At 44.1% G+C, this 19,624-nt stretch overlaps 1 protein-coding gene across 2 annotated transcripts in view; it reads left to right on the top strand.

Moving 5' to 3' along the window:
- The window catches only part of zswim6 (zinc finger, SWIM-type containing 6), a 56,363-nt gene that overhangs the window by 9,502 nt on the left and 27,237 nt on the right, over positions 1 to 19,624 (top strand). The gene's annotated exons all lie outside the window — the stretch shown is intronic.

The raw sequence follows: 19,624 nt of genomic DNA, 5'->3' as shown, positions 1-19,624 counted from the left end.
AGCATCCTACAGAGGGGGGTGGGGGTGGGGGGGGGAGGTGCATCCTAGGTGGAGCTTGGCATTGGTTCATTCCTCTTTTGTGTCACGGTGATAGGGGCCAGCTTTGTCTCGAGTTCGTATCAGATAGATTGATTGTGGAGGTGTGTGAGAAGCGTTTCCCTCATGAGGCTGAGATGAGCTGCGGCACTAAAAGGACCAGCCCTGGTGCCTGGCAGGCTGTGCCATCAACCCACTGCCATCGTTCCATGTTTCAATGGGCAAAACGAGGCCTTGGCACAGGCCTCTTGTCGCATACCATTCCTGCCAACGACTCCAGATGCGTGTTGGGCCTGGTCCCACTATGCGGGAGCCCGTTCCAGATGGTACGAAGCCATACGCCGCTTCCCTAAGACAGAAACGCGTCTTTGCTTCACCCGGCCCCGTATCCTCCATGCTCAGCCTTTGGCCGTTAACCTCCACGGGCAGCTGAGAAATGGCCGTCTTTGATTAGCGCAAGCGAGACCATATGTGCACTACGGGCTTCTACATCCAAACATAAGGCCTGTAAATTGCTTATTATTACTTGCTTTCATTTTTGCGTCACGTTTGTTCTTCGAGCATGTGTAGCCACTCACGGACATGTACAGAGTAATAATTCTTCACCTCATGGCATCATATCCTTCTTTGAACAGGACGTAGTTTCTTTCCCAGCTGTGTAGAATGTGAAGAGCCTGTAAATCTGGACCTGAAGGGAAGGCCTTGTAATCCTGCAGGTGATTGAGCGTGGCCGTCTGTTTGCAGGGATTGTTCTTGGCCTGTTTATGTAGTCTAAGCGCACCTGTTTGGAGTTCAGAGGTCAGAGTTCGGGCTTATCTATCCCGTGAAAAAGCTGCCAGGCCACTCCGTTATTTGTCCACCAATAAGCATGAAGCAGATGGCTATCGGTGCAGGTGGAGCAGAGCAGGCGGTTCTCTAAACGACAGCCAGCTCTTGCATGTGTCACGCTGACCTTCGAAAGAAAACACGTTTTTGACGTGGAACCGTTCCATACCCAGGTGACTCTGACTTCTTCAGCAGGGTATATGTGGTATGATGATACCCAGTTGAATTTCTGTTGTGTAATCGTGGGCGTTTTGTCTCTTACTTCCTTTCTTGCGTGCATTAATATGTCGGGAGAGATCCAGCAGCTTTTCACGAGGACCCGGCCGTCTCCTTTGCCACTGCTTTTCTAATATTACCGATATTAAAAAGCCTGGGCTGGCTTCATATGGTCTTAGTTGTGCATGTTAATCCCAAAGTGCAGGAAACGGGAGGCTCTTTGTCTCTGATCTGCGATCAGCAGGGGCTAAGGGTAGAGGGCTTGCCTGTACAATCTCACAGGAGGATAGCCTCTCAAGCCCGCTGAGTATAACCAAGCTCAGAGGGCTCAGGCTCGACCTTCCATCTGATCTCAACTCTTTTTATCTCTCGCGCGTCTCTCTTTACGATGAGATAGTGATAGTGAGTATGGACACATCAGACATCTTGCGTGCTTGGTGTCTTTTCCTTTAAAACCCAGCATAGTGTTCAGCTCTTGTCCTCCTGCTCCATTTCATTCGCTCATTATTATTATTATTATCATTATTAATTTTTTTGGGATTACTTGCATTTATTAACCGTCTGAACTGTGCACTATGAGCCGAGTTCGTTGAAAGTTAAGGGTTATTTGCTATATAGGACAAAGACGATCTAGGAGTTTAGATGTGATCTTCTGACGAGATGACTTGGTAAAGGCACAATAAAAGTTCTGTGTTGCATGGTGTTGTGCAGCTTTCCCCTGGTTCGCCCCTGCAGCTGGCCATGGGAACAGCTGACAAAACCTGAGCCCGAGAGGCTTATGGGAAGCCTTGTCCTGTCAGTCAGCGGGGACAACTAGGGGCCCTGGCCGCGGCCTCTGTTGTTCCGCAGCGTAAAGTAAGCAGGAAAGCAGGAACAGCTGGAAGCACACAGTGTTCACATGCACAGAGAGGTTCTTCTCTTCGCACAAAACCAAAGTAAACTGGGAGGCTTTCAAAGTCCCAGTGCTGAGTTCAGGGGGAGTGCTTGCCTTTGAGATGGATTGGAGATTGAGCTTCTCTCTCTCTCTCTCTCTCACTGATTTTTCGACACATCTGGCTACGGAGCAAAAATCCTAACTGGATTTGGATATCATGGCAATATTAGTGACATCCGTGCTCGTCAAATGCGAGTGCGCTCTCTCGTCTTAATCGCAGTGGTACCAACGAGCAGACGGTCGTCTTTTTCGGCATTTGTTCATTTCTATTTGTGTACGTTTTTTTTTTTTTCTTCTTTCTTTTGCTGGCAGACTGCGAGCGCTCAGTTGAGTTGGGCCGTTAAACCAAACAGCTTGGACTGAGAAATTTTTTTTGGGGAAAAAATGATAGAAGGAAGAGAAAGAGGTGGAGGGAGCTCCAGTGCTCGAACGCCGAGCCCTGCCAAGCCTCAAATGTGGCTCTTTGGCTTCACGCGCCTTTACAAAAAAACACGGCAGCTAGTCCGGCTCGATTAAGCGCATTTTCATTTGAAAAGCAGACGCACAGCGGCGCTTGTTTTTTTTTTTTTTTTTTTTGAGCCGAACAAAGCAGAAAGCCGTATGCTTGAGGTTGATCAGTTGCTACTGGCTGTATGTGATGTGGCAACTTTGATCGAGGCTATATTTAATTACCCTCATGCCCCCCGAGCTGGTTGTGTCTCCGGGCTGGTCTCTGGCACTTGTGCTCACGTCACAACCACTTTTCCAGCGCTCCGGGTCGGCTACGAATCTGCAAGAGATCTGACTTTTGGGGGAATTTTTCATATTGATTTGAGCAGAATCAAAGCAGACGTATTTGGGTTACGGCTTGTGTTGTGCTCTAATTAGAATTTGCGCTCTTATGAGAGTTATGGCTCTAATGTATTGTGTACGCCTCCATTCCCTCCGCCTTTCCTCTTCTTTTATTATTTCTTTTTTCAGCTGTCAAGTCTCCCTGCCGAGCTCATGTCCTTGATAGTCAAAGGAGAGGAAAAGAGGCATTTGAAATTCAAGGTTGAGTGTCTGTATCTCTCCGGTTCTTTGGAGGCATTGTCTACGGCCTCGGTGAGAGTTTGGAGTTTGGCTCCCTGTTTGTTGATGTGTGTGTGCGTGTGTAGTTTTGTGCAACTGTATCCAATCAGATCTGCCCCTTAACTGTAAGATGACCACATGTCGCACTGATAAACCCCCGTGGTACGTCAGCAGATTTGGAGGCTATGATAGCGCTGGCACCAGTGGCCTGAACTCCTGATAACGGAATGGAATGGAGTCCCGGGCCAACTGCTGACTCGATTCCCCTCCCTCTTGTACTCCCAGGCCAGAAGGGGGAGGTCAGAGGCACAGAATTAGCCCTCCCCCCCACACCCCCCACACTCTTTTTTTGCTCTACTATCAGCAAGAGAAGGGCTAAATATGAATGTGTCAGGAGAGGAGGCCTGGCCCGGTGTGTATGCTCCTGCATATAGATCACTGTCTGAGCCTGGGACTGAGCCGAGATCTGCTGATACATCAGTAGTTTGTGTCCCTCCTTTCACCCCCCCCCCCCCTTTCTCTCTCTGGAAAGTTTTCACCCCCATCCTGGTTGTTTACATGCCTCAAGCCCTGGCCCCCTTTTTTTTTTTCCTTTTCTTTTTTTTTTTTTAAACTGAACAAGCACTCAATGCATGTTGCCATGGTAGGATAGGAGAGCAGTTCGGTGTTCCCATTGTGACACAGACTTCACTCTGTGAAAGAATTCAGGGGGTTTAAAGCTGAAAGGCCCCGATCACGTCCACTGCGTTTCTGGTGCCTGAACGTCGCATCGAAACACACACAGTGTGTGAACATCCCTGCCTTTCTGAAACGACAGATTCCTGTTTAGATGTTGCACACGATGTAAATTACACAAGCCGAATCAGTTCTGTACCAAGCTTTGGCCCCAAAAAAAAGGGCAAAAGAGGTGAAAAAAAGGAGGAAAAAAACCCCAACGTTTGCAGTGTGTGGTTAATTTGGATGGTTGTTTTGAGTGCAGCCCTTTTCTGCAGGGTTATTTAGACAGAGGAGGGGGAGGTGTGAAAGTCTCACATGTTCCTTTGAGGCTTTGGAATCATTTTCTGTCAGCAATGTTTAAAGAGAATAAAGTGAGCTGTCATCACGAAAGGTTAAAAAAATCTGTCTCGCTCAGCCGTTTAATGAAAGCGACCGAGTAAGAACCCTGCAAACCCAAATCCATTATTCTGGGAAAAGTGGCGTAAAAAAAGAAAGGAAAGAAAAAAACCGTACGAGGATGAGTTCCTGCGCCTCTCGAAGTCTTTCGCTCACATGGAAATTGAGCCGTGGCTTTTTGTACAGGGACGAGAATCGGCTTCTGGGGACTGTCCTGTACGGATTCTGCTGATCTGGTTGGTTCACGCACGGATCTCGGGAACGCCTTTTTGTAAAAGCTTGTAAATGTGTACACTAAATGTTTATTCTTTGGTTTAATTGTATTCTTTAATGTGATTTTTTTTTTATTTTTTTTTTTTATATATGTTAAAAAATGTTCTATACTTGCGTATTAGGTCACGGCCAGGCGTATAAGCATTTCATTTTATTCACGTCATATTGTGTACGGATTGTACAAGACAAATTTTTAAGGGCTTCTTTTAAAAATGTGAAGCATGTTGGTGCTGAATTCATCAGTATTATTGGGAAAAGCAAAGCTTCTGCTTCTGCTTTACGTGTGTCTGTGTGCATGTATAACTATAGGGTGCAAGGTATGTAGCGTTACACACAACAAACCCACCCAGCAATGTTTGCGCTGCTTGCGCAAGACCATAAGTCTGTGCACTAACTGAGCTTTTTTTTTTTTTTTTTGTAGGAAAATTAAATACTGCTCTAACTAAATCACATAACCCTGCACTTGTGTATCGTTTATTATATAGTAGCTATTTAGGTAGATATACTGAATACATACATAAGACATGGAGTACAGTTGTTGAGAAGGAAAATGATTGATGCTATTGCTCAGTTTATAATCTGCTTGTAATCAAATCTACCATTAAGCACCATCGATAAGAATTTCTAATAATTCTTCTTATTGCCCTCTCAGGGAGTTTTTGCATGCCACCATCACCCTAATCTTGCTCATCAGGGACGATCTGATCGTTTAGATTCATACGTATTTTCTCACACATTTCATGCTAATCGTAAGTATCATGATATAATAATTACCCCGCTTTGATATTAAATATTTTTTTTATCTTGTTACACTTCTAAACTAGCTTGTGAGTCACTGTGTGAGTAGTTTAGAGTGCGGTCAAAGCAAAGCTAACATAACGAGATGACTGGAACTGGGTTAGGAACCTTCGAGACATTATCATAACCTGGAAGTGTAGCGCCGAACGTTGTGGAAGAAATGTGGTTTTTAAAAAAAAAAAAAAAAGGGTTTATTATGATTTAGGGTTGTTTCTGTTGGTCAGGTCTTGGCTCAGGTGGTAACCTGAATGACCAAGTTATCATACCAGGGGAGTTTTCTTCTCTGATGCCACAGAGTATATTCCAGCACTTGGATTCTGAAATGGTTCTGGGAGCATGAGGAATCATTTTTACACACACACACACACACACATATATATATATATATATATATATATATATATATATATATATATATATATATATATATACACACATACATACATACATACGTATATGTGTGTGTATGTGTGTATATATGTATATGTGTATATATGTATGTGTGTATATATGTATGTATATATGTATATGTGTGTGTGTGTGTGTGTGTGTATATATATATATATATATATATATATATATGTGTATATACATACATACATACATACATATAAATATATAAATAATGTGTGTGTATATAATATATGTATATGTGTGTGTATAAGTACCAATTTTGGAGTCATTGTGGTAACATGATTTGCCACAAATAACTGAATCGGTTCCCCCTTCTCTATTACCCATCTACATTACTTTGTTACCCTGTATAATAACAGATGATTACTCATCTGTATATCTGTATATGACTCTAATGACTAGCCAGATGTGTCTGCTTGAGTTTAAAACACTAGGTGAGGTCACGTCTTATTTGTGGTCGTCTGTGCTTTGTTGCATGTGTGCGCTTTGAATCAAGGCCTTGTCTATGAGCGCGTTTGCCGGAAAGACGATTTAATCAGCTAATTCTCTCAGCTTCCCAGAAAGTCCCGCGTTTCCCCCGGTTGATCTCTGGATGCCCAATCTGATCACATGCGGTCTCCTCTTAAACAGGATCAGATGCTTAAAGTCCTACGTTTGTGTGTCCCAGCTCTGCCTCAGATGGTGATGATGGTGGTGGTGGTGATGATGATGATGATTCGTACATAATATATCCAGTAAAGAGTGTGTCATGTGCATGTGAATTATTTGTAAATCTGACAAGTTTGCAGCACTACTAAGTCCGCCATGTGAACAGTCCGCCTTACCAGCAGTAGATCCAAAGAAAAATATCCACCCGCCTAGTGGTGCACTGATGTTATCCTTAAGAAGCAAATCTTCCTGACCTTTTCATACAGTTTGGGATGTTCTCCCTGCAAACGTCTTGGCAGAACACCGTCGGATTAAGTTTAAGCCCTGGATTGGCACCTGACACACTGCTCCAACAAACCAGTTTATCAGCCAACGGCGACGAGATTGTCACCTTTTTATTTGTCTAACGCCATTTGTAAAGTTATTTCCACAAACAGACGAAGCACTCCACCCCCCCTTTAGTAGTTGTTGTTGTTATTATTACTGTATAGAGGAGATGGCATCATCCATGGTCGGACTCAGCCAAAGTAAAAACGGTCACAATTAGACTTAAAGTGTCACCAGAGGTCTTTTTGTACGTGTGTGTGTGTTTGTGCTTGGAAGCGCTGAGCAGTAAAAGCGCTTTGATTGTTGTGAGGATTGCGTCGCCGTGGATAACTGCTCCGTCTGTATGTTCAGAGAGAACACGGTTAATTAGTGCCTTGAAAAGTGCGAGATCTGTACACCCCACCCCTTGTTTTTTCGTCGCCTCATGCTTTGTTGAGCAGTTGGAGATGACATACGACAGGCTTCAATTGACCTAGTTTGGGGGATATCCTCATTGACCTAATTTGCTTGCTTGCCTGCCTGCTGGTGCCTCCCTTACTCCCACCCCCATGTGCTCCGCTACCTTGCTTGGATGTCTGCAGAGACTTCTTCTTTCATATGTTATTAAGCACTTGCATATAAAACCCTGGAAAGAAAAGGGCTGTGGGTGTCTTTTGTCGGTAAAAGTTCTCCCTTCTCCCTCCAGGGGTTGGCCTCAGCATCCAGTGCCTCGACTGGGTTCTCCATTGTGAGCGAGCTTACCCCCACCTTACAGTGCACACCTAACCCCGCTCGCGGTGAGCGCGACACAATGTTAAACTACAGGGACGGGCCATTGTTCCAGGTCTCACTAAATCACAGGTTGGGTCACGACCCCTGAAGAAGGTTCTGTCTCTGGTTCAGGAAAAGCGTTGTGTGTTTCCTCGGAAAGAGCGTCCGCACTACAGGGCTGCCTAATGTAATTTACAAGCGGGAACATATTCGTCATGCAGGATGGCTTTTAAATCTTATTTGAAAGACCAACGGTGACATTTCACCTTTTTTAAAAACATGCTTTTTGCCTTTTAGAAAATGGGATTCTTAAAGTCCCTTAGGACCTCAATGTGTATTAGAGGAGAGGCTTGATCATGTTCACTTAAGCAAAATGTGATTACAGGAAACAATTTATCATGTTTAAGTAGAGAAATACCCATTCATTGTAGTTTATTCATTAATTTAAAGCATTAGTCTGGTCAAAAATATGTGCAGACTGAACATGGTTAGTGCTAGTTTTTATTCGTTGTTTGGGCTGCGTTCACATTACCAGCCTAAGTCGCTTTATTCAGATTGTTTTTACCCTAATGTGACTGTTTGTTTCATGGCTGTCTGAACACACACATCAGATCTGACTCACTTTCCTATAGGAAAGGGAATCACGCAGGGACCTCCTGATACCATATTATCTTGATGATTATTCGATTTTTATTGTGATTGTGGCGGTATTGCGATTGTAATATGGAATTGTTTTGGGTTTTTTTTAGATTTTGTTACAAGTGTAAACAAACTTGGCAAATAATTTGCTCCCACTACACCGGACGCTTCGGATTCTAGCTGAATTGCATAGCATTTTACCACCTCAAATGCAAACATGAGTAAATTAAAAGCTATTAAACAAATCTACGTTGGTGTCAATGTGGTGATGCATGACTTATACACAAGACTTTTCAGTGTACTGAACCATTCCCCCAATCTCTACGTTTTTTTTATATGTGGTCCCAGGGTAAGAATATGTTCGATATGGGTCGTGCAACTGGGCAGATCGCATTTCATGCAGCTTCATGCGGTGCCTCTGGGTGCTTGTTGACGTCTGTGGGCACCAGGGGGGGGGGAGGGGATTCTATGGTAGCACTAACAATAGCTGCTGTCCACTTTTGATAGTTTGAATAATATTATTCCTAATATTTATATTTAGCACTAACGTTAGACGGAAAGTCACTTGTAATTCTGCATGTGAACCGTCACGACCTGTAAATCCGATCCGACCAAAAACTCGGAAGTGAGCAATGTGGCTTGTAACGCGAACCAAGCCTTATTTTCACTTTAATCCAAATGACAATAAACCAATTGTGTCAGACATCAGAAAGGCCGCAGTTTGCATTCTACCTCATTTAACACACCTAATTCAACTCCTCCGCTAATTACCAGGCTCCTTCTGTTCTCACTTTGGTACGCCTGGGCATGTGGCCTGCACTGTAAACCACCAGTTTCCTTTAAAGTCCTGAGTCACCGCCGTGATTCGCACTGACGAAACAGGCATATCTGTAAAGTGTAGCTGAATCTTATCGATCGTCATGGAACGGCAGGGCAGGGCAGGGAAAGGTGAAGGAAGAATTCTTCGTCTCAAAGGAATTCCTGCCCGCCCCTAATAACTATAATTACCACAATTATAATTAGCTTAATTATCATCTGGTAGTTAAGTTCTTGCCTTGTACCTCTTTTTTTTTTTCTCCCCCAGAAGAGGTCAATCCTGAACTCGTCAGCCAGACACAATGAGAGAAAAAAAAAAAAAAAGGAAAAAAAGTCCGAGCTTATTTTATTTCCTTCCTCCGAAGTGTCCCTTCCGTTGGGCCGAGCAGAAGGCCCAGGAAGCGAAGAGTTAAAGGTTGATGGCTGTGGTGGCTAGCTCTATTATGCAAGCTGTTAAGTGAAAAAGGAAGTGCATTACAAAATGCTGAGCTCAGAGGTCTGGCATGTGGCCAAGCCTTTTCTTTTTCTTCTCCAGAGCTGAGGGCTTTCTAAGCTTCCAACCAGTGGGTTTGTCTACTGTTGAGGAATTCTGTCTCAGGACCGCCCCCTCTCACGCTCCCTCTCTCTCTCTCGCGTGCTCGCTTTTTCCTCTCCCTCAGCTCAGCCCCATCTGCCTCGCCCCTTTCCAATCCTTTGCAATGACCTCAGCAGCAGTTGAGCAGTTCAGCCCAGGGCCAGGCACGGTCGGGGCTGGGCCATGCAGGGGAGCGGCGTTTGTTGATATTGGACGAAATGTGCACGGCTCAGCCAGCTGAGGGGAGGAGGAGGAGGGGAGGTGGAGGAGGAGGTGGAGGAGGCGACGTATGTGGGCGGATGTGCGCATGCGAGCTGGCGTGGAGAGCAGCCAGCGTGTGGAACGCATCCCTTGTGGCCGCATCGTCAGCTGACTACAGAGCATAAGGGGGGAAACAGGAGGGAGGTGCGTTCTCTCGCCAGGCCTCCTTATTTCTCTATTCCTCCTCTGTTCGCTATTAGTCAGGTTTTCCAGTCAGTTAGCCCGGGTGTGAATTCCAGGCATACTAACCAACTAGCCGCCCGAAGGAGAAGTGAAAGCCGTTAGTGTGCTGAACGCCGCGTAGCACCGTACAGTTTTGCAACCGCATACTACATTAGTTTATACTATAATGCAACTTTTTCTTTTTTTTTTTTTTCTCCCCCCCAGATGTAAGCATGACACAAATGGCAATGCAGACAGATTTGTGCGTCTAAATAAGGAAGGATGTTCCTGAAATTGAGCCATACTGAACTGTTCTTGTGTCTGACATTATTCCGCACCAAGACCAGCGCATTAATGTCCATACAAATCATACGTGTGTGTGTGTGTGTTAACCTCAGGCTGAGAGCTTTTAGCAGTCTTACTGTGGCTGCATCCTATTTTTAAACGCCTTTTTTTTTTTTTTTTTTAACCCTCGCCGCTGGGGCGTACAGCGGGCTGGGAGGGGTCCCGAATAAAGAACCACATCCACCCCACCCCTCTTCTCTTGGGATGTGGACTGGCAGACTGGCGGATGAGAAAAGGCAGTGTATCCACAGAGGCATGCTTCTTTCCAAACAGTGGAGCATTAGGCACGTACAGCCTGTCGGAGCATGTGCACGTCACTCGTGCTGGCCGTATTTCACACACACGCACACACACACACAGAAACCTCTCTCACAGTGGCCTGTTCCAGTTGCGATTGCGTACATCTTGGCTCTTTGCGGTCATTTGGCTAAATCACACTGATATTTTACCCCAGTCGAACTGGCCAGTCAAATCCCTTTCAAATTACATTACCAAACCTAATCCAGCTCGAATAGTGCTTTAGACGCATGTTTTCTTCCAGTTAACTGCATTCGGTCTTTTGTTTCATCCCACTCAGCAGCGGTGCGGAAAAGCACTTGTGTTCGACAGGAAGCGTCTGTCCTCATCCTGTTCCCTATACAACTGCATGTGGAGACGAAACTGTTCCACATGTTCTCGTAAGCGCCTAAGCCCGAGCCTAAACAGGCGTCCGATGGAGAGCACGTCGGAAGGAGACGCGGGCCGACTGGAACGCTCGCTCCCGCACATGTGTTTTTAAGACCAGGTTTCCGATTTCATCCTGTAACGCGAATCAAGGCCCAACTGCAAACTGCCCACGCTGTGCATTGTGTTGTGGGGCTTTGGGGACCAGTCCAGGAAGCAGGTGTATGTCTGTTTGCATGAGTGTGTGTGTGTGTGTGTGTGTGTGTGTGTGTTCCGTGATGGGAGGGGTTTGAGGCCTGCTCTTCAATAGTCATCACGATGACTTCCTCCTCCTTCTCCTCCTCCATCATTTGTTATTGGAAAAGTGAGCCGAGTTTAGAGGCCGGAGGTGAAGGAGGAGGAGGCTGGTCAGTCAGCAGCGCCCGGCGTGGCAATTGACTGTTGGAAAAACAAGTCTGGGCCCCAGCTGTGCTTTTGCAAGCCTGTGGCATGCTGTTTACTGATGGGACCACACACAAAGGCTCTCTATCTGCCCCATCAGCATCTAGTACCAGAGGAGTGCACGACCATACACAACCGGCTCATCAGACAGGGTTTGGCTCTGTAAGGCCTATTTACCAGACTTTATGTAGCAGCAGGGTTTCGGGATAGGGGGGGGATTTGTGGAAGGAGGGTGCGTACCACATGGCTGGTGTGTACAGTTCCATTATTCTAAGCGAGCTGATCGGAGACGTATCATGTTGAGCTGCTCTGAACCGGTACCTGTCGGTAGTCGCGCTTCACCCACAGCCTTTTCTTTTATTGACTCAGAGCACGCTCAGATGTAATTCCAGCCTTCTTTTTATTTTTTTTTCAGCGTCGCAACGTCGTTCACACTATGTTTTTAGACACATCCGGTTCTTTACGCCGTTCCTCTTTCTGACTCGCACATGAAATTGACGAAGCACTCCATTTGCTTTTTTTTTCGTCGCAGTGGTTAGCACTGCCGCCTTGCACTTCCAGGGTACGGGTTCGGTTCCCGTCTCTGTGTGCACGGAGTTTGCGTGTTCCCTCTGTGCTTGGCGGGTTTCATCCGGGTACTCCCGTTTCCTCCCGTAGTCTAAAGGCTGCGAATGAGTGTGTGTATGTGTGTGTGCCCTCCGGTGGATTGGCACTCTGTCCAGGGTGTACCCGGACTCGTGCTCCAGGCCCTCCGTGACTCCGTATACAGGATAAAGTGGTCTAGACGAGAGTGATTACACATATATTTGGAACGGAGAATTCCATTTCCCAAAGTGTGTGCTCTGGATATTTTATGCAGAAATTTATAATTTTACGATATTACTTAGCGCACGTATTCATCAACATCCGCTCGATCGCAGTCGCGGTTTCGGTTACAGAGATAATTACAAACAAGGAGCGTTTTCTTCTTATGTTTTTTCCTTTATTTTTTGATTGTTCATTAAGTCTTTATTTAGTTGCTTTGCTTGTGTGTAAGTTCACGCCAGTAATCGCTCCGTCAGCAAGACTCGAAACTATGGTGTCTTTGGGGGCGTCGGGCTTTTGATCTGCTCCGTTGTGTTTGGGTGGTCCTGAGAGTCAAAACGAATTGGTTCATGTAGAACCTGCGTCAGGCGAACAGGAGCGTCAGTATTGGCAGGCTGCTTTCTTGGTCAGCATAACAGCTTGAACGGTAATGAAACTGGTCATTTTTTTCCCTCCAGATGACCGCAGGCTTTTTTTAGAAACCCTCAGGAGGATAACCTTGGACAGGGCAAAATGTCAGAGTTTAATAACTAGCACATGACATCCAGGAGGTTAATTGCTAGTGTCTTCTAATCACGGATGGATACGAGGAGATCGGTGGGGGAGGTTGGCGAAAAGGCCCAAACATTTCCATTTGTTTTAGAGCGCTTGATAAGGAGCAACATGCTTTTTGCTTTATAAGCAAACGGCCAGGATGTATTTGCTGGTCATTAGTAAGTCGTCAATGCTGACAGAAACTCGATACCATTGATGTCGTGGAAATTACAGGTTTTTTTTATTATTTATGATTTCTGGATATGTTTGACATCCTGGATTGTTGGTGAAACCTGTAACTTCCTGTTATTGCTCATGTTGGATAGAATTTATATCAGGCTGAAGAGAAGGAATGCACATTTCCATGACCAATCAGGATACAGCATCATGGCTGTAGTGGTGAAGTAAAAGTGGGTTTATACGACCTTGAAAGAAAAACACGGTCACGTGGACGGACTGTCGGCGTTTCACCCCTGCTCGTGGTTTTGCTTTAGTACAAGGGCTACAAAACCATAAACAAAGGGCTTAAGGTGTATTTTCGAAGCGGCTTTTTTTCTCCTCGTTGCCATTTCCGGCGCTTGCTACCGATCTGTCTTGTGGGTTCGACCCGCAGGTCAAAGCTAATTGGACGTATTTTAGAAACGGTAATATTTTGAAAAGGGCAAGTAGCAAACGAGAAAGGTTACGGGCCCGGCTTTCGACATGGTGCTGAAAGATTTGAGGAAGTCGTCTTGGGACGTGCTGCGCGTTTGTCCGTCTCGGAATAACGGCTCGTCTGTTCTGTACACTTTGTCACAACCTGTTAGTGTAGGCGGGGGGGGGGATAAGCCAAAAACACGACCAGTCCGGTCATTCTTCTTCATTTACTTTGTCAGTGTGTGCAAGAGTGACACACACCGCTGTCAGTCCGGAAATGAAGTGTTATCAATCTCCTTAACTTGGGTGCCTCAGGCTTCTCACTTGAAGTTGAGGAACTCATCGGCAGGGTTTTTCCCCCTTTTTTTTTCCTCACCCGTTGTACAAGTCGTGCATTCCATCAGGGAACATGATGTTCATATTAACTGCAGCTTCTATTATTTGTAATAATGGCAGTCTGGGTCATGGGGTCTGGTTTATCCTTAATAGAAATAGGACTTAATTTTGTGTATGTACAGTTTTGTGTAACATCATCACATGAAGCACATCTGGTTATATTGATCTTTTCCCCAATTTGCATCACTAATTCTAGTTCTTTATTCACGTGTGTACCAAAATTTGTATCTAATGGAAGTTTTAAGTCTTTAAGCGTCCCATATTGTCCCACTTCCTTAACAAGGTAACGTGGCTCTCAGAGCTCTACCGAACCCGGTGTTCATTTTATACTTCAAACTCACTCCGACTTCACTCCTCCTCCAAGCGCACCGTTTCAGTGTCTATGTAAACGAGCTGCTGCTGAGCGACGCCCCACCTGGAGCGAATACTATAGATATAAAGACCAGAAATATGAAGATGGCATACATCGTTTTTCACAGATGGGTCTAAAGACACGGGATCAGAGGAACCTGGAGCTGCAGTCACTCTGCCCAGGTACAGACTGGAGACTGGACTGGATAATCGTGTTCATGAGGGAGAGTGATGCAACTCACAGAACCCCAACCGAAGGTGCAGAACGGTACTAAGGGGGAACATGTAGAGATTATAGTGTGTGTGTGTGTGTGTGTGTGTGTGTGTGTGTGTGTGTGTGTGAAAGTGCCGGATGAAAGCAGGTGAAGAGTGCAAGACACAGAACAGGTCTAAATCTAAATAAAATTAAACCCTGGCCCATACGAAATTGGAAAAAATCGTTTTTTGGTCTGTAGTCGCACACTGGAGATGATGCATGTAAATACCTAAAATGTATTAAAATGGGTTTTGCATAAAAGGTCTCTTTTTAAATAAACAACTGGCATTGTGTAAATGCGGGAATTGGAATATTTTCAAGCTTAGAAACCTTTTTCCTTATTGCATAACTGCTAGGATTTAGTTTAATTAGCAGTCGGGTGACCTTAGTTTAGGTAAAAACGTCTACATTTCATTTAATTAGTAGAACGCTCCGACTCGGGTGTTTTTTCCCGTCCGGAAAAAGCAGGTTTTTGTTTTTTTTGGGAACTGCCAGTATGAAATCGGCGAGCTCCACTGGGCTTTACTTAGCTAAACGCTTTAATAAAACTGACCAGCGAGAAGATGTGTTAATTAAAGTCATACTAATTGTCTTGTTGCTCCAGTCCTTCCATTAAAGCGGTTGGGCGTTAAGGCAGTAAATTCCCCTGGAAGCCGGGAAGCCGGAGCCGATGCAGGTTTAAGATTCTGACGTAACTCCGCAGATCCATCAGCGCCGAGCTACCGTCTGCCATCCGCAGCCTATAAAGTCGGGATATATGGGAGGGAGGATAATTATTTGTCATATAACGGTGATAAACGTCTGCAGCTGTAAGTCAGGCCGGTCTTGACCCGGTGTTCGATTTCACGTGCAGTTGTGCAACTCGTCAGACGATGAGCGCGTTTCAAGATGTAACAAGACCCGGATATGCGTGCTGGATAGTGGATTGTTGTGGGGGGTTTGTGGAGTAATCCGTCTACTTAACCCTCCGAATGGAAGCCATGGTGGTTGGATGAGTTGCCAGGCGCATGCAAATAATTCTCCAAATCCAGCAGTTAGTGTACCATAATAAAAGAAACAGGCGAGTACGGTGGGAGGTGTCGCTAATGATTTACCAGTGTGCCTGAGAATAGCAGGAAGCGCACGGGCCTGTCTTTAACCCGAGCTAACAGATGGTTCAGGGCTGATGATCTGTCCGGGAGACGGGAGATGGAAACACTGGGGAGAAGAGTGTCGCTCCCTGCTCGGCCTCCTCTGCCCATAGCAGCCTGCTCATTAAAGAGTTCCCCCGCGTGGATCACCATGCTTAGAAAATCATTAAATCTTTGTGTGTGTGTGTGTGTGTGTGTGTGGTGTAAGTTTCTAGATGCAAAAACAATGCACAAGGTGTCCTTGTTTCCTGTCATGGTTGAATCCCTGTTGAATGTCTCCGAGCTCCCTATAGCCTGATTTGGTAGTTTTTTTTTTTTTTCTCAACCCCATCTGGTCAGTGAAGATATAACGGTGCAGTATTGGGTAATATGATGCTTTACTATTATTATTATTATTATTATTATTATTATTATTATTATTAAATGACACATAAGCCACTTGAAACTATATAACACTCACAACTCATCTCGTCCCAGCTTTAGTTATCATGTAATATGGATTATGCACAAGGTGAGTATATTCACAGAATAAAAGATATGCATCTGCATTTTGGTAAATACGAGGGGGCGTTCGAGTCAAACCGGGAACTTTGAATTGCGCAGAATAACAGAACGCAGTGAAAGTATAAAACCTCTCTGTATAACCCCCTGCTACACTAATGCACTTGTACATTATACAATAATTGTATAAATGCAATGCACTTGATATACAATCAAGGTAGACCGTTTTCTCAGAGTCCCTGCCTGAGATCTGTTACCTGCCAAAGAAGGCAAAAGTGAAGAAAACGGCAACACAGTGAGCCAGTCCTTAGGAGTCTGAATTAAAAAAAGAATTGGGATCAGTCGTGTATTGGTGTAAATGGTTTTCTAGAATATCTTAAGATTTTATGTTCAAAATGAAGTGGACACAGGCTTTTTAATTTATTTACTATTATTTAAACAAAGAAAGTTAAAGGAAAAAAAAAAGATTCATCCTGGCTTATATTATCTGTCATGCGTCATATTACGCTTTAATTTAACCATCTTCAAGATTCTATTTAAATACTTTAAATAACTTTTCCCAATTGTGAGTTATTTATTCTAAAAGTAAGAAATAAAATCGAAAATGATATTTATCGTCCTTGATCTTCACCTATAACATATTCAAAAGAGCGTATTCACTTAGACTTTTATTATAACCGATGCACTCGTTACTCAGAAATAGAAACACGGGCCGCACCGGAGCTCCCGCTGTGTTGTGATTGGCAAACATGTTGGCTTTTATCCTGCTTTAAAAGCAAGAGCGGTTTGGATGGATTACGACAGAACCGTTTCGCTCCCTTGCAGGATGTGTAGAGGAGGTGGTTGCGTATCACTAGTAACACACGACATGCTATTTATCTTTTGAACCACTAATGATGAGGAATAACACATTAAACAATAAAAACGTTTTGTTCTTTGTTTTTTTTTTCTTTTTTTGCACAAAACACTTTGAATTGAATGATTGTAGTAGTGCAAAGTTTAATAATAACTCTGAAATTGAAATATCACGTTTTATAAATGAGAACTTTTCCGTTTCGTTCTATTTAAGTAAAAGTCAGGATGGTGATTGTGTAACATCGGCCCTAGTAACATTTACAGATCGCTTTCATTAAGCGGACCGGCACGCACAAGACTACACTATACTGATGTTGTGCGTTGTTAAACGTAGTGGTCCTACCAATCCCAAAAGTCTAGAATTCGTGCTTTAAAATCTGAGTTGCCAGATGCGATGTTTTCCACCTACTTGGGCTGCTTTCTTAAAATCCATATTGGGCTAGTAGAATGTGTCCTGGGTGGGAAATAAAATAATAATTAAAAAAAAAACAGGATTCCTGCAGGTTTTTGTCTCTGCCTAGGCGGGATTCTGTAAGTGTGATCTGGCAACCCTGTCTACAAGCTCATTTTGTATATATTCTAAAGCGTCCAAATGAAAGTGTTTTGTTGTACCAAATTAAGCACAAGGTGGTCACAGGCGTGGGGTATAACCGAACGACGTGAAGTCACAACGTAAAAGTGACCTATGAGCAAGAGAGAGATGTTAAACACAAGAATAGCAACGAGATAAGGACCTGCAAACGCTTTTAATCTGTAAAGCTTGTTTAAGGGAAGAATGCAATAGAGAGGAAAACAACATATTACAACATTTCCCCCTAAAAAAAAAAACAAAAAGAATGATTTGAGATGTGCCCTAAAATGCAGAGTCCAGGTTTATGCTCTTCCTCGAGTGTTTACTCGCTGCTTTTGCTTCATTTAAAGCTTTGATGAATAGAGAATTCTCTGCAGTGTTTATTTGTGTTGCTCTTTACGTCTACACACAGTTTTCTCATTACCTTGCGCCTCCTTAGGGGGAGTGTTTCGAGGAGAAAAAAAAAGAGCTTTGGGTATCTCACCAGAGTCGGCGCGTTTCTGTAGGCCAGCGATGAGCGGACGCAATCGTTAAACAACGATAATTATTCGATTCACCCTGTACTTTTTTTTTTAACCCCTTCTCGTCAACCGTAAACTGGGTGAACGATAAGAGTGAACTAAATCACTTACGCCGTCTAGACATCGTCGTGAATCTTCAGCTAGTTCACTACATCTGGAATTAAAGGTCGATTTGAGACGTGCCCCTGGGGGGGGGGGGGGGGAGGGGGGCATCCGGTCTGTCTCGGATTGATACAAGACAGGAGGAGCATGTTTGTGATGAATTTAGATTTACCTCTTAAGTGCATATTTTATTATTTTGTATACACTGTACTCTCTCTCTCTCTATTCTGCCTGCCTACAAGCAAAGGCTTTTTTTTTTCTTCTCTTTGTGCGATCAAATATTTTTAGCATCGCAGGGAGCGGGCGGATAGGTGGCTAGTGCAGGGTCAGCACATAAGGAAGAGAAGTAAAATGAAGAAGAAGAAAAAACACGAATATGCAGCCCCCACCCTTTGGCTTTATCTGCTTTAGCTCCGGACTATATAATAATGGACAGGGAAGGTGGTGGGGTGTGTGTGTGTGTGGGGGGGGGGGGGGTGTATGTGAGGTCGGCTCTCGTTATACGTCGCCAGCAGGTAACCACATCAGAAAACACACTGCTGTTTCTTTCATCAGAGAGAGAGAGAGAGAGAGAGAGAGAGTAGGATGACAAAGACATGGCTGGTTTCTAGCTCACGCTTTTTGTTCTTGTTGTTGAATAATAATCCTTAATAATTATCCCCGTACTGGTTTGCCCTGCTCCGTGACTCGCATCGCGCTCTACGCTGTCGCGGCTGACTCGCCGACTCGACTCTGAGTCGGTAGTGACTCATTAGCGTCTACTTCACTTCCTAATCAGCATGTGACTTCTCCGCCTCTCTTGGTCCGACATCAAATGCTATTCAAATGAGCAGCAGATTTTCTTCTTTTTTTTTTTTTTCCCCCCAGCCCTTTGTAGTGGCACACGCCAGTCATCTCGCAGCCCTCCCTGGACAGACACACACACACACACACACACACACACACACACACCCGAGCACATGCATGTGCACACACAAACACACACATCTGTTCACCAACAGAGAAAAAGGAACCCACACTTCCTGTTCCTGTGCTTTTCTGGTTGTCTGGACCCTCATCATAGACTTTGTTTTTTGTTTTTTGTTTTAACCCTCGTTTGTTTTTCTTTTATGTCTTTTGTTTTTTAAACAGCATAATAACTTTAAAGAAATGTATATGGTGTAACTGTATGATATAATTGTAAACAATTAATTTAAATGTATCCATTGCATCTTGCACTGAGTTATTCAGTAAAATGAATTAATTTTTTATTTATTTATTTATTTATTTTTTATAATATAAACAGTATTTTTGTAAATTCCTGTGTTTATGCTGATGTGCCGGAGTTGTAAGTAAGAGATGAAGCTCGGGTCACAGGAACCAACACTTTTTGTTGTTGTTCTGGTTGTTGTTCTTGGTGTGTTTTTTTTTTTTTTGTTTGTTTGTTTTTTTTAACTTCAGATGTACAGTCAGCAGTATTTTTTTCTGCTCGGTTACACTTGGGTTAAAACGGCTCAGACGTCATCTGAGAAACATGAAGGTGGTTATAAATAAGGGTTTTCCTGTTAATTCAAGAAATGAAACCAAACTCTTATTCCCTGCTTGACTGACTGGGTAAATAAAAATGTAAAAAAAAAAAGTCACCGTTGCAGGGGGGTCAAATTATTGAGCTGTGTCAAGCAAAGAAAACAACTAGCGATTTT

The sequence above is a fragment of the Clarias gariepinus genome, chromosome 17 (genome assembly GCF_024256425.1).
Source record: "Clarias gariepinus isolate MV-2021 ecotype Netherlands chromosome 17, CGAR_prim_01v2, whole genome shotgun sequence".
NCBI lineage: Eukaryota > Metazoa > Chordata > Actinopteri > Siluriformes > Clariidae > Clarias > Clarias gariepinus.
This window is presented reverse-complemented; position numbering and strand designations above follow the sequence as displayed.